Source organism: Mytilus trossulus, chromosome 8 (genome assembly GCF_036588685.1).
Source record: "Mytilus trossulus isolate FHL-02 chromosome 8, PNRI_Mtr1.1.1.hap1, whole genome shotgun sequence".
NCBI classification, from domain to species: domain Eukaryota; kingdom Metazoa; phylum Mollusca; class Bivalvia; order Mytilida; family Mytilidae; genus Mytilus; species Mytilus trossulus.
Window position 1 is genome coordinate 57,101,983 of NC_086380.1, and position 16,877 is coordinate 57,118,859.

General features: G+C 32.7%; 1 protein-coding gene across 1 annotated transcript in view; it reads left to right on the forward strand.

The window, feature by feature from the left end:
- Positions 1-16,877, forward strand: part of LOC134727785 (uncharacterized) — a 391,209-nt gene that overhangs the window by 299,822 nt on the left and 74,510 nt on the right. The window lies entirely within an intron of this gene.

Consider the following 16,877-nt stretch of genomic DNA (forward strand, 5'->3'; position numbering starts at 1 on the left):
ATATACCATGTACGGATTCAGAAAAAAATATCTGATTCAACTTAGATATATTTTTTTAAACCGACAACCTATTGTGGAGTTTGGCACATTTAGTTAAAATAAATTATTTCAATGGGTAAATGTACTAATGATTTTCTCATTTAGCCATTTGTTTTTGCACTTATATAAAAAAAACCATTATACATTTCTTTTTAAACCAAGGAGATAAATCATCAAGCAAAATCCTCAAATTTCATAAATTTAGATATGATGATGAGTCATTTAGTAATTAAGCACTTATATGTTATATATCGTTTAAAATTGTTTATGATACTAAAGGGAAAAGTGGATATGCTTTAGTTCTTTTTTTTTCTTCTTCTTCTTAAAATTGATGTAGTAAATTAAGACATAAAGGCCGAACAAAAAGACCGATAATTTTTTTGTTTAATACCTGTCGTTAACGATCATACACCAGTGTGCACATGATGCGCATGTCAGGAAATCAGTATGTTTTATAATTTTTTTGCCCAAATTAAAAGTCTTGGAATTACCTGTGTTCGTTTGTACATTTTAAAAGGACACGGACAGTTGTAGCGTGCTAATGTTATATTTTTCGGATTTCTTTTGTAAAAAATTACGTGATCTTTGAACGAAAACAAAAAATGGATTTCTATGATGTTTTTAAAAGCAAATGAGCATAGATCGTACTATTTTTAAGCAACCAGTTACGTTTAAGTTATGAAGAACATGACATCAACTGGACTAATTAAGATTTTGGTGAGGAGTATGATGTAAACGGGTCCGCACAAAGAGTTTATAATTTAAAATAGATTGCGCAGATGTGTATTCACAACCAGCAAAGATATGAGAAAGAACGACTGAAATTAGCTTTCCAAAAATGTGGCTATCATTATTAAATGATCGTTAGAGCAACTATTCCATTCTCGCTAAAGCCATTTAACTCTGTCAAAAATCAAACATTCTACTAAAGTCAATCTAAACTGTTTTTGTCTTTTGCATAGTTTTGACAATTCCTAATATTCTGACGTCGGATCATGTGGTTTATTGCATATATAAAGAGTTTTTGTTGTTGAGATATGCAACCTTAATAGCAATTATTTACAAGGGTTGCAACTCTAGAAATTGTTCTACAAAGTAGTAACTACCAATTTGACAAGGAATTTACACAAGCTGTTCGTATCTAAAGGACGAAGGTTATGGGAGTTCAAAGCATGTTCAATTAATTCATCATAGATACCAGGACTAAATTTTGTATATACGCCAGACGCGCGTTTCGTCTACAAAAGTATGGAACGCCACAGCTGTCTTATGTGGAATTTTGATATTACTTCATATGGTTTTGACATAACGTAATGATGTTTTAATATAACTCAATATGGAATAGTCATTACTTAATGATATTTCGATATTACACGATATGGTTTCGTTTTGACTTGATATCATTTAGTCATGACTCAATATGGTTTTGTCATTACTCGATGTGATTTCACCATTATTTATTATGGTTGTGTCATTAGTCAATGTGGTTTAAACATTACTTGATGTGTATGTGACTTAACGTAATGTAGTTGTTTCATTACATGATATGGTTTTGTTATTTCGTAATGATGATTTGTCTATTCTTTATATGGTTTTAACATAACGTAATGATGTTTCAAAATTTGACGATTTAACACTACTTGATGTGTTTGTTTTATTATTGAATGTGGTCCTGTCATTCTTTGGTGTGGTTATCCCATTACTTGATGAGGTAAAACCACGTGACCAATTCGACAAAACCTGTTCTATTTTTAGATAGATTTCCATGTTGTATGTGCCTTGAATGATCTATTAGATTAGTGTTCAATTTAAATTTCGAGTTTCTGTTTGACTTAAACTTTGAGTAAGTTTTCGAATTCAAGTCATATTAATTAAGATTGCAAGTTCAACTTCGAGCTATTTTATTGAGTTCTTTTTGAGTTCGTAATTAAATTTTCTATCGCGGAACTAGGGCTTTTGCTCGGGCTTCTGAAAAGAGGGCTCCGGGATATGCGTACTAAATAAACAATGTTGCAGTATACAAAACGCAACATAGGATTTGAAATAAAGTTTGATGTGGTGTGATTGCCAATGAGACAACTATCCACCAGAGTTTAAATGCAGTGGGTGTAAGAAATAATATATAGGCAACCGTACAGTCTTCAACACTCCGTATAGTCAGCTACAAAAGGCCACCATGCACTATATATATGTGAAAAAAAAATCATTTTTTTAACAGATTTCAATATGTCGTTTGTCTAATGTGCTTTGGATGGGTATGGCCAAAGTTAAAATTCAAAACAAATTAAAGTTCGAGTGGTTGTTCAGAGTTATTTGGTATGAAAAAGGGGAACGGCAGACAATAATAAAAATAACTAGAATTGCAATTGCAAGCAATAGCGGATGTCACCCTGGTCCAACAATTGCCACTAAATAGCAGGCATGGTAACGGCAGCCATTTTGGAAATTCTAAAGTTGAATGCCGCATCCAGATTTAGAAGTTCACCTTTTTGTAACGTTTCATACATTTTTGAAGAATTTTCAAAATTTGGCTTTTTTTGAACAGTTTCCATGGCAACATTTGAAAATTCCAAAGTCATACTGCTGCTTCATTTTGTGCTCCCCGTAATATTATACAATTATATAACATTTAAAGGCCGTATAATTGATTTAAATCTAATGTTCTGGAATGTTCCATGACATTTTTCGTATTTTTGCTGTTTCCATGGCAATGGCAGCCATGTTTTTAATTCCAAAGTCAGGTGCACAACTACACCTGCTGATTAACATTATGTTATAGTTCCATCAACATTGGTCCATTTAATTCCGAGAACTAAGCTGGACAAAAAGTGTGGAATAAGAATAATAAACTAGATTTGTGATTGCTAGCAATAACGAATGGCACCCTTCCCCCATTGCCAGGCGAGCGGCAGCCATTTTGAAAATTCCAAAGTCAAATGGTGCATATACAGATGTCTAGTAACATTTTTGCAAAGTTTCATTAAGTTTGAAGCATTTTGAAATTTTTGATAATTTTGCTGTTTCCATGGTAACGGCTGTCATTTTGAAAATTCCAAACTGAAAAGTCAAGTCTACATAAGCTAGGCAACATTTGTTATAAGTTTCATTAAATTTAAAGCATTTTGAAGTTTTTCATATTTTTGCTGTTTCCATGGTAACGGCGGCCATTTTGAATATTCCAAAGTCAAACCCTCGCTGCAATTTTTTCCCTCCATACTCATATACCATTTAATGTCTCTAGAATAAATTTAACATTGATGTTCTGGAATGTTCTTTGAAAATTCAAAGTTTGGACCTTTTAGCATTGTTTCCATGGTAACAAGCGATATTTTGGAAATTCCAACGCCAAATTCCACATCTTCCAATGTTGCTCATCATTACTGTGAAGTTTACTGAAGTTTGGAGCATTTTGAGAATTTTGAAATTTTTGGTGTAGTTCCCATGGCAACATAGTAGTTCCAATGAGTGCCAAAATCATCCAACAGCTGTATATAGTGGGCACCTACATTGTATTAAAATATAATGTTTCCTAGTTCAAGCATAATCAAACAGTTCACCAAAACAAAAGACAGGATTTTTTCACATTTGTTCTGTTTCCATGGAAACGGTAGCCATCTTGAACCATTCCATGCTTACTGCAACTCTGCACATGAAGAAAAAAAAGAAACGTAGAATAACAATATGCCACCCCAACTCCGTTGAGGGTGCCATAACTAGATTTGCCATTGCAAGCAATAGCGGAGGATGTCACCCCGTTCTAGACTTTGTCACAGTAGCAGCAACCAGTTTGAGTGTACCAAAGTCACATGGCATGTACAGTATACATGCCTTTGACCCCCCCCCTTTTCTCTTCTCGTAGACTAAGAGTGATGTCTATATATAGTTGGGGAACTCTTTAAAATCTTAAATTAGACACACGCGCGAAGAGGAAAGGTGGTGTCACGTGATACTGAAGTATATTATCGTGGAGTTAGTACATTACTATTCTTTTTAGAGGGGACCTTGGACAGACAACATGTGTATATATTGACGGAGCGGCATACTAACTGTTCATTTTATTCTTCAATATCTCGCGTATCACACGATACATGTATTTTATCTTGTACAATTTAATTACACGCTTATCGATTGATTTCAGCTAATGTGTATATTTTTGCAGGTGTTCAATTAACGGATGTGTACTTTAATGCAAGTCCAGAAATGTCAATTATGTGTACTCTACGTGTTTCTCTCTCTCTCAGTGGCGATTTTCTCTTTTAAGCACGATTTTTGTATAGAATAGAAGCACTTTGAATTATGTATTAGTTTTCTTCTAGCATATTCTAGAAGACGTTTTGCACAGTCTTAATCTCAGAATTTTGTCTCAAATTTTCGAGTTTTTTTTTTTTTTTTTTTTTTTTTTTTTTTTTTTTTTTTTTTTTAGCTGTTTCCGTGGCAACGGCGGCCATTTTGAAAATTTCAAAGACAGATGACAATACAATATAATTTTAACGGGAATGAGGTTAAAATCTGTACAAAAATGTAACTTTGACGTTTTTTACCATATGGGTCCAGTGTGCACTTTAAGCGTTATCTCCATGGTAACAGCAGCTATCTTAAAAATTCCAACGGCAATGAATTCTACAGTTTATACTACTGTTTTCTACTTACGGTTTTTTGGTCGTATCTGTAGCGGTTATTTTCTATGAATTAATTAAGGATTTATTTTCGTTTTTTTCACGTTTGGACGGTTTCCATGACAACGGTAGCCATTTTGAAAGTTCTCAAGATGGATGTCACGCCTTCTATCGATGAGTTATTAGTTCTGAAAGTTTTATGTATTTTGGATCATTTTTCGGTTTTTTACATTTTTGCCGTTTCCATGGTAACGGCGGCCATCTTGAACCATTCCATGCTTCCTGCAACTTTGCACATGGGGATTGTCATTATGGTGCAATTTTATAAATACATGTCAAGGCATCTCCGAGAAATCGGCTGGACAAAAAGTGTGGAAGAAAAAATTCGTAGAATAACAATATATCCCCCCTTTTTCAAAGGGGTGACATTAAAAGAATCGAACAATAACAATATGTCACCCGACCTCCGTCAGGGTGACATAATAAAATCCTTAAAATTTTACAGTATTTTGGACATACTTGGGATATCCCCAAACCACTGGGTCCTGTTATTTGTTCCGAAGTTCTCAAATAGAAGCAGTATTATAATTAATTTGTAAAATAGTCCACGGAACGCTGTGTCTCCTGATATTGCTGCTTTCAGTGTAAAAGCGTAATGTTGATCGGCTGTACATTTACCGGTAAAAAAAATTTAAAAAATATGTTTTTCTGCAGAGGTTTTTTCTTGATATTGAGGAAAACTCCTATGCAAGTTTTAAAACACTTCATGGAGGTAATAAGTTTATCATGTCAAAGCAGTTAAATTCGATTTTATTTAACTAAAACAAAACTAAATGGTTTTCAACAATGAGCAAAACCCATACTTCATAGTAAGCTATAAAGGTGTCTATGAGTTTGCATCAAAAATTGAGGATTAATGGGCTCCATAGTATACTAATTTAAAATTTCCAGAAAACCAGGGGTTATTTTTGGAGTGCCTCTCTTTGAAGGTCAGTTTTTTTGCTAGAAGGCTTTAAAGGTATGTTAAAAATTGGCATGCAGAAAGCTGATACATGTACAATTCAGGACATACCTGGTTTCTATGAAGTTAAACTTAAGGTAAAATATTTAGAAAGCTGTGAAAATTGCAAAATTTGGTTGAACAGATAGGTACTTTTAATTGGTGGTCTGACACCTAAAAGGTCCCGAAATGACGCCACTTTCGATGACGTTGTTGTGTCTCACTGCCGATACATTAATGTCGCAGACTCGACACAAATTAAAAGACTTATACTTTTCTGTTAACAAATGAAACACTTCAAATCAACTCATACTTAAGTCACAGGAAAATCGAGGGATGGGGGCTCGGACTAAGCGACAAAGCATCAATACTATAAAATAAGAAATTTCCGATTTTTTTTTTTTGCGTGAATGATCATTTGAACATATATACGAATAGCAATCTTTTACTTTTAATCAATTGCATTCTCTGATCTACCTCGCACTAATTGCAAAATAGTTTTTTTGGAATATCTGTTTCACATGTGACGACAAACATGTTCCAGTTGTCGTAACATAATACCGTCATCCTTTACTGGACTATGAACTTCCAAATAAAACCAAATCACTCGGTTTGTAATTTTGCGAATAACACGACGGGTGCCACCCGTTGAACAGAATCGCCTTACCTTTCTGGGGAACCCGAGATCATCCCGATGGATTTAAATTATCCAGTCATACCAATCTATTGAGTCAGCCAATTGAAACTGTTTTTAGCCACCGCAACTTTACCACAATTGAAAGTTAGGGGCATAGTGATTAACCTCTGTCCGTCCGTCCGTCTTTCCGTCCCATTATGCGTATATAGTTATTCCACATAACTCCTCCAACAGTTTGAATCCTAGGAAGTTTTCTCTTTACTGTCTGTTTGTAGATATATATAACGTGTGCTGCATGTGGTCAGGGTTTAATTTTTATTAATATGTGCTCTTTTGGGAGAAAGTGGAACTTTGTCATTTTTGGGAAATTTACTTGCATAAGTAGGGCGTTGCCAGATAAATCCTCCTACAGTTTGAATGCTAGGAATTTATCACTCTGCTAGCTGTTTGTACATGTATTGAAGGTGTGCATGTGGTCAGAGTTTTTTCCTTTTATTATTTTTTCCTCTTTTGGGAGAAAAGTTGAACTTTGTCCTTTTTTGGGGTAAAAGCGGTTAAATGAGTGGAGTGCGGGGGCATCATTTTGTCTAGTTTACATTTTTTTCTCTCGTGTTGTGCTGTTACACTACTGTTACAGTCAGATGTTCGCTCACATACATGTTAAACTCCGCCACGTGCCCTTTCTTTATGTACCTGCCCCAAGTCAGGAGCACGAAGTTCAATTGTTGTCGTTGTATACATATGTGTCATATTTGTTATTTTTGTAAAATAGACCGTTAGTTATTTCGTTTGATTTTTTTTCACATAGTGCATGGTGGCCTTTTGTAGCTGACTATACGAAGTGGTGAAGGCTGTACAGTTGCCTATATATGAATTATTACATGTTCCGCGATAGAAAATTTAATACGAACTCAAACAGACATATACAATAGCTCGAATTTCAACTCGAAATCTTAATTAATCTAAATGAGACTTACATTCGAATCTTGCTGAAAGTCTACATCTAGAAGAGATTCAACTTTTTTTAAGGGCATACGATACAGTTAATGACGTTGCTAACGTAAATTGTTATTTTCGTGACATCAAACTATGACTTGTCGGGAAAATATTCAGTTTTCGACTGATTTTTATCATTCAAACGTTTTTAACTTAAAGTTCATGTAAATTTGATAAATATACAGCAAAAAAATATTTTCTACATTCATAAACATTTGATAAATACGAGTTATTTCTGAATAAAAAATGTATACATTTTTATGATACTTATATAATACAGAAATTACAAATTATTTAACAAAAAACAATTTGTGTTTATCTTTTAAAACAAAAACGTTGTCTTTCTTCCGAAAGGGAAAATACGGACACAAATCTGAATTTTGAGTAAATATACATTTTACTAAAAAAAATAGCACATGAAGGTATATTTTTTATTACATATTCGATTCAATCTGGTAAAAAAGAGTCTATATGTAAATGTTTATCAAAATGAATCCAAACTGTATCGTATGCCCTTAAATGTGAGTCCAACTCGAAGTCCAACTCGAAACTCAATGCTTACTAGAACTTTAATTCTAAGCATGACTTGAATTTGAAAACTAACTCAAAGTTTAACTCAAACAGTGACCCGTACTTTAATTTGAACAGTAATTAGATCATTCAAGGCACATACAACATGGAAATTTATCTAAAAATAGAACAGTTTTTTTTCCGAATTGGTCACGTGGTTTTACCTTATCAAGTAATGGGATAACCACATCAAAGAATGACAGGACCACATCAAAGAATGACAAGTATACATCAAATAATGAAACTTACACATTAAGTAGTGTAAAATCGTCAAATTTTAAAACATCATTACGTTATGTTAAAACCATAACATTTAAATCATCATTACGAAATAACAAAACCACATCATGTAATGAAACAACTACATTACGTTAAGTCACATACACATCAAGTAATGTAAGAACCACATTGACTAATGACACAACCATATTAAGTAATGGTGACACCACATCGAGTAATGACAAAACCATATTGAGTAATGACAAAATTATATCAAGTCAATACGAAACCATATCGTGTAATATCGAAATATCATTAAGTAAAGACTATTCCATATTGAGCTATATTAAAACATCATTATATAATGTCAAAACCATATTAAGTAAAGACAAAATATCATTAAGTAATAATAAAACAACATAAAGTAATATTAGAGTTCCACATAAGACAGCTGTGGCGTTCCATAAAAAAGACTCATCAGTGACGCTCGAATCCAAAAAAGTTAAAAAGGCCAAATAAAGTACGAAGTTGAAGAGCATAGAGGACCAAAATTCCTAAAAGTTTTGCCAAATCCAGCTAAGGTTTTCTATGCCTGAGATAGAAAAGCCTTAGTATTCAAGTGTTTATGATCGTGTGTTTTGATGAAAAGCTGCAAATATCATTTTCTAAGTCTTTGTTTTGATTTTGTAGATTTCAACAACAAACTTACGCACTCGAGGCGATAACACATCTGCAAGACAACTGAACTGTTCTGGAGTAATTCGGGTTACGGCAATTAAGTTTACTTCCGACATTGTTTTGTTTAACGCCAATTCAGGTAGCGTAAACATCCTGGAGTAGCTAATACTCATACTTTGTAAAACGTCATCGGTTTCTTAGCAAATAATTATTGAGCCAAGGTTTTGTCAAAGAACGTCTCGTCCTCTTTCTCAAAAAATTAATCGAAAAGTACCAAGACATAATAGATAAATTATTCTACTGTGTCTTCTAAATAATAAAAATAATACAAATACAAGATGGTCTATAGTTATAGATTCTGGGTGCTGCATTTGTGTATCCTTTTATCTTTTAATTTTACTTAGTTTCACCGTTATTTGTCTTCGTCTTATTATGATTTTTTTGGTCGTATGACTTTTGACGTGAATCCGTATTGATGCATCCCGCCATCGGTTTTTTTACTTTGTATTTTTATCTACTTAATTTTTACTCTACCGAGAAAGTGTATTTTTATACCGTATGTACTATCAACGGCAAATTTACTATCTGCACCTCTTTTTGTTCGCGTTTCTGTTATATTTATTTGTATATATATAAATACAATGAAATAAGAAGTCATATTTATTTGTATATAATATGTATGTATAAATAAAAAGAGGTGGCATGATTGTCAACGAGACAGCTCTCTACAAGAGACCAAATGACACAGCAATTAACAGAAATAAACAACTATAGGTCACCGTACGGCCTTGTATGTTTGTTTGATTTTTTTAGTCAGTCATGTCTATGATGTATGTTTAAACAGTTTTGGCTGCTGGATTCCATTTAATGTCACCTTAATCTTTTTTGCTTGTTTGAGCTGCTCACCCAATTGTGTCAATATAACGGAACTATAAACAACTGTCATACAAGATGGAAGTTTCGCTAGCTATAAACCCAGGTTTAACCTACCATTTTCTTCGGAACAAGGTCAGGAATATGGCAGTTGTTTTCACTTGTTCCGTTGTTTGATAGCGTTTGTATTTGTCAGTTTTAATGGACTTCCTCTTTTTGAATATGTCTCGGAGTTTGGTATTTTTGTTATACATTTTTCCAACATAAACTCTGAATGATGTACGTTTCAAAGAACAACTTTGGTTAACATCAGAAAAAAAAACAAGTGAATCTGTCAGATACTCCTCACTTATGATACCCGCGACCCGCTTAAAGTATAAGGTAAACAGGAAGTTGTTGAGTGATGAATCACACGGTATAACTGACTCCCGCTAACATGTATAACCCAGCCACATTCTGTATGTATGTGCCTGTTCCAAGTCAGGAGCCTGTAATTCAGTGGTTGTCGTTTGTTTATGTGTTAAATATTTGTTTTTCGTTCATTTTTTGTACATAAATTAGGCCGTTAGTTTTCTCGTTTGAATTGTTTTACATTGTCATTTCGGGGCCTTTTATAGGTGAATGTGCGGTATGGGCTTTGCTCATTGTTGAAGGCCGTATAGTTGTTAATTTCTGTGTCATTTGGTCTCTTGTGGAGAGTTGTCGCATTTGCAATCGTACCACATCTTCTTTTTTATATCATAGAAACCCGGAAATCAAATTTCAGAAATCCTTGTTATGTAGTTCCTTAGAGGGATGCGACGAAAAATATTCACGGGACGGACGAACTGACGGATTGACTGACGGATGGACTGGCGGATGGACGGACGGACAGACAGAGGTCAAACAGTATACCCCCACTACTTTAAAGCGGGGATGTAAAAAGAGATATATAAGATAAGAAGATGTGGTATGATTGCCAATGAGACAACACTCCACCATAGACCAAATGATATAGAAGTTAACAGTTATATGTCACCGTATGACCTTCAGTAATGACCAAAACCCATACCGTATAGTAAGCTTTAAAAGGCCCCGATATGACAAATGTAACACAATTCAAACGAGCAAACTGACGGCCTGATTCATGTGCAAAACAATGAACGAAAATCAAATATAATAAACAGCAACAAACGACAACAACTAAAATACAGGCTCGAGTCCTGAATTTGAACAGGCACATACAGAATGTGTCGGGGTTAAACATGCTTGCCGGCTCCAATCTCTTTACTTAACTGGTAGAGTAGTGTACCAGTACAACAGAAGAACAATCTATAAAAATCAGATCAACAGGGCTTCAAAGTGAGTCATCAGATCGATACAAAGCACAAAAACACAAAAGCCACAAAGTGCAGATCTGAGAGTACTCACTGTTACTAAAAGCTAGTTCGAAGTCAATGCCATGTAATAAATAATCATGTGTGTAAGAATACAATATCAATCAACACATATCCAACTATGAACTTCCAATTACCTTTGCAATGCAAAACTGATCGCGATCTCATTATCTCGATAACATTAATCAACAGGAATGATGTTAATCATTTCATGCTTTAACTTTTACAAATTATTTCAGTTTAAACTTTGAAATACACATTCGAATTAAAACTCCGGTGATGACTACGCAACATTTAGTAAAAAGTGACTACGCAACATTTAGTAAAATAACAATAACTCCAAGGAATATTCAAGATAGAAATTCCCTTATCAAATAGCAAAATCAAAAGCACAATCACATCAAACGAATGGATAACAACTGTCATATTCCTGAATTGGTACACACATTTCCTCATGTAGAAAATGGTGGATTGAAACGAAAGTAGATATTGCAATTTGTTTGATTTCTTCAATTGAACATAAAAAGATTGATAACTTATTTAGAAAATCGCCTAGTGTCCCTTATAAATTTCAATTCAACAAAAGTAAATACAATGTAAACTATTATGCTTATTTGTTTGGTTTTTTTTCATCTTTTTTTGCGTAATGAGCATGATGAGAGGATATAACTTGTTTTATAGCGAGCTAAACCTCTCACCTGTATGACAGCAGTCAACATTGTGTTATAATCTTCACCACTATAAACAATAAAACAAATAACTATTTCAACAAAGAAAAACAAAATGGTATATATACACTTTATTAACTGTAACACTTAAGATCGTGTATTTCGAGGAAAACAGTCGTCTTTGTTTATTTACTAGTATCTGTTTCTTTAAAGAGAACAACATTAATATTTATCTTTATCATTCAAACGTTGCAAAACTTTTCATTAAATATTCGCGTTCGAAAAGGTAAACTGTTATTTCCCTAACGTTTATCATTTCATATAAATTAGGTAATATAAACTTTTTAAAAGTAACGACATCTTGAAGAAATTTTAAATAAAACAAACCAATACAGAGATACCAATGCTTTTTATTTTCTACATCAGTGTGATACTGTGGTTAAGATATTTGACATTTGGTTTTTTTGAAAGTTTCCGGTATATATTTCATAACTTTCGGTATATATTTCATAACTTTCGGTATATATTTCATAACTTTCGGTATAGTTTATGTGCAGCAACACACATTTGATTTTCATCAGATGATAATTTTTTTAGAATTGTCGGACGATCTCATTTTGATACGAAATTCAATAGTTTTTTTGGGTTGTGTTTTTCCATATGAGAAATGATTAATACGATAAAACAATCTCCTACATGTATTTCAACATGTGGGAATCCCATGATTCAGATTTACAAAAGAAATATGCCTTTATTTGTCATTTTAACTGTTAATTAGAGCGTCAATGATCATTCTTTTTGTAGACGAAACGCGTGTATGGCGTACAAAATAATATGCCTTGTATCATTGATTTTGTTTAATGCAGATGTAATATCATGTAACAAGTTTGTTAAGAAAGTAATCATAGGTATATTCATTATTCATTGTCTATAAATTACCAGAAAGCATATATTCCAGTTTGAGTAAATAACGAGAAAATGTTGCAATTTAAAGAAGATTTCAACTTCATTTGCTTTCCTATTATGAATCAGATTGTGTCTGAAAAATTGTGGTACTTAATTTAGTTATAAGGCTTTAGAAATTACCTATTACATATTTATGATTTTCCTATTGGAATCAACGATGTTTGAAATTAAATATTGGCATGTTAAATACCTTTTATTTATTTTTTAAATTATATTTTTGTTGATGGTGGATATTTTTGAGACCATTTGAGTATTTGTTCTGGAACATATGTATACATTTTTTTTCAAAATACGCATACGGCCAGACTGTTAGCGTACGGTCTGTTTAAAGTTGGTCAAGTTTCTGAGATAGAAATGTATATTACAAATCAACATAACTGAAATCTAGAAATAATATACTTAGTCTAGTAAAAGTGTAATTGTAATTGAAAAAAAAAAATTTTAAATCACTTTATCTTAATCTGTTTATCTCCTTTTTTTTAGTATGCCAGTAATACATTAAATCGAAATATGCTCACTGAAATTGAAGTTATTTAAGGTAGATATGATACTGGAAGAAAAGTTTTAGAATATTGAGGATTGTTTTACTACAAAAACCAGCTGTGGACTTGTTGAAGAAATTTCATGACATGCTGCCGCAAAACAAGCAAGCTGTTCTCTTGCTAGAAAGAGATGTAAAACCAAAGGAAAGTGCATGAATAAAACATGTTTATGTAAAAAATCTGACGTTTCTTGTGGCAGCAAGACATTAGTGTCACCCTTTACGAGAATGCCAAAATAGGAACCAGATAAACATTTATTTAATTTCAGCTCATTGAGTGTTCACTTGTTCCCTTTATTCATGTGATTGTATTCATGTAATAATACTTATTGGTAAATCTCAATAAAACATGTTGTCTTAAATTATTCATTATAGTCAAAATACATGTATGGTTCAGCTAGTACGATCTGGAACAGATAGTATACCCTATTGTTTTGTGTTCTTCTAGTCTTAAGTAAGAAAACAATCATGGTTTCCTTGTCCCTTTTTATTTTTATGAACTAAAACGCAGAGAATTAATCTAATAAGGTGTTCAAATGATACACGATATCGATACTTTAAAGGCATTGTGTATGGAACAGTCTGTATATAAAACTGTATATATTTGAAAGATTTGATTTTGTATTTTGAAAATGCGACGGTAGTGCTTTATATTTGGTATATTTCTGTTACTATTGTTTGACTGTTGATATATGGCTAAATAGGTATTTATTTGTAGTGTATGCAATTTCAACTTATTAAATTTTCACTGATTGTAATAATATTTATTTGTAAATATTAATTTAAGATTTGGATATTTTTTGTCTAAAATTAATCAATATGGTCCAAATACATGTATGGTGTAGCTCGTACTAGACCAAATATTCATACGATCTGCCACAATAAGAATACGATCATGATTTCTTTGTTACTTTTTTTTATTTTTATGAACTAAAACGCAGATAAGTATTTAATATAAATTCAATTGATACACGACATAGACAATTTGAAGGTATTGTTTATAGAATAGTATGTAGATAATATATTTGAAAGCTTTATTTTATGTTTTGAAAACTCCACGGTAGTGCCTTTCATATTTTTCATTTCTATTACTGTTGCTGGACTGTTGGCGTATGGCTAAATTTGTAAGTACATCAGAATCATTTCAAACTAAAACTAGCATAACATAGACACACAAGGAGAGCAAAATATAGTTGATACATATTAAGAAACAATAGCAGTACAATACATATCTTATACTAATAAAGAGCTTGTAAATAAGGATTATGAAACAGACTTACCTGCTATTTTCGTTTTATTGAAATGCCTGTTTATTCCTTGAAATTATAACTTAAATTATGATCAAGGTCAGATACAACTTACAACTATTCCATACGCCAAACATACGTGACTTAATGGTTGTAGTCTCTGAGATACGGACTTGACCACTTAACTGTAACCTTGATCCCTCATCAAGAAAATGAGGTTGAGATTCAGCTGAATTTTATTTGACGCTGAAGGGAACCCATAAACCAAATTGGGTTATCATATTACTCATAACTAGTAAATATTTTACTTTATAAAAAACTGTAAGTTATTTCAAGTTGTCAATGAACTATGAAAATGGGGCCATGAACAATAGACACACGACAGATGGAGACTTCGTAACATTAAGTATTTTATACAAAGATATGAAGCATCTACCTTCTGAAATGTAAGCTTTAAATCAACAGTTCACGTCGTCACAGTCGCCGCCTCTGTATTGCTACCCTTATGTCTTGTATCCGTCGCAAGAGAGATAACAATAATTTGTCATGGGGTAAAGTATGAAAACAAATAAAAGATAAGTTGCTTTTGCTAAATTAAAAAAAAATACAATTCGAATAAATGTCCATACCTTGTTGTCTACGTTTTCTGATGAATGTTGCAGTTGGAGAGACCAGTGCTTCCGGATTGCATGACGTAGAGAGGTTGCACAACGTCGTCTCAGAATCAAAACTTGCTGTTTCACAAAAGTCATAACTGCTGCATTGAGCAGCGCACTCTATCAAAGATTTGACGATCACATCCCGTTTGATTAATTTTGTTGAAATGATTCCTTTAGATGACTTTAAATCAAATGTTGTTGTGTTTATAGCTGCACTATCCACTGTGAATACAAAAGGAATAAGAAGACAAGCTATTCTTTTTACAAACATACTTTTCCGTTGTCTAAGAATTCTTGAATATATAATAATGACGTATAAATTGAACCAATTAGCACAATGAAAGACAGTTCAGCTCTAATAGAAATAACTATAAGTTTAATCAATATTGAAAACAAATATAACATATAATATTTAAAGTCTCATACAATATATCTTTGTATGAAAAAACTCTTTTGATACATTGTAATTAGTTCCTATAAGTCTGCTCGCTTACCTCTCAACGAATCGTCTTTCTTACATTCCCAGATCATTAATAACATTTATAACAAATTTGAAATTATGATATCGAAACGTTTGATTTTTCTAGGATAAACTATTATATTCCAGCTTATTGGAAAGATTTAATTTGCCTGTACCAAGTCAGGAATATGACAGGTTTTACTCATTCGTGGGATTTGTTAGCTTTTGATTTTGCCATTTGATTAGGAACTTTACTTTTTGGATTTTCCTCGGAGTTTAGTATTTTTGTGGTTTTCCTTTTAACACCTTTATACAATGAAATTAAACTTTTGGTGATTGTTGAATGCACCCATACTATCCCTTCGAACATGAGAGTAAAGATACAACATATACAGTTGAGTCTGCTTCACCTACTTGACTTACATCTAACTATTAAAGGATCTGATGAAAACAAAGTTTGAAGACAAAAGAGATGACATATGCTTCCCAATTTTGAACTGTCCATATTTATAGGTCACAATAATCAAGTAGCGCTTGCTTCTGGGTATATTTCTCGCATTTTTTACGGCATTCGAGGGCTTATCATTTCAATAATGATTCCCATGACAGATGCTTGCTGCTCACAAAGACGCTATTGTATTAAGAGTTCCAAGTGGTAAAGTCGAAAGTGTCTCTTAGTTTTACGGACACAATCACGAAGTGGTTGACCATTATTAGATATTCTTTTCAAATATGAAGACGGATAATTATGTTCGAATGGTCGTTTTTTCAAAACAAAATTTATAAAAAAAGACTTATCACTAGGTTTGTACGTATATGAGGACGGGTGTCTTCATGAGCAGCGGATTCAATTCTCGATTTTGGTGTGGTTTATTTCTAGCTTAATTAGTATCGATATGGATTGGAAATTAATGCAGCTTGAACAAAAATACAACTTCCTTTTATTTTTAAGGTAGATGGGGTGTCTAAAATCATAATCCATAGAATTTCTTAATAATTTGTCAAAATGTAGTTTATATCCTGCTTGTTTAAGAACATTAGTAAAAAGAATGGGCACCAGACTTATTTTCACACTACAGGTTGTGCAAAATTGTCAAATTTTGTATAGATTATGCATGGAAAACCAAATTTTTGGTGATAAAACGAAATCTTCACCATAGAATTGCATAAATTGTGAGATAAAATATGAGAAGATAACTCAAATATTATTCTTTCAGATGAGAAGAAGAAAAAATGGGGTCACCGGACTCGTTTTCTTGGTACACAATAAAATGGGTAAATTCCTAACACATTCTATTGTAAAAGTAACACTATCTGAATTATCTGCCCTTA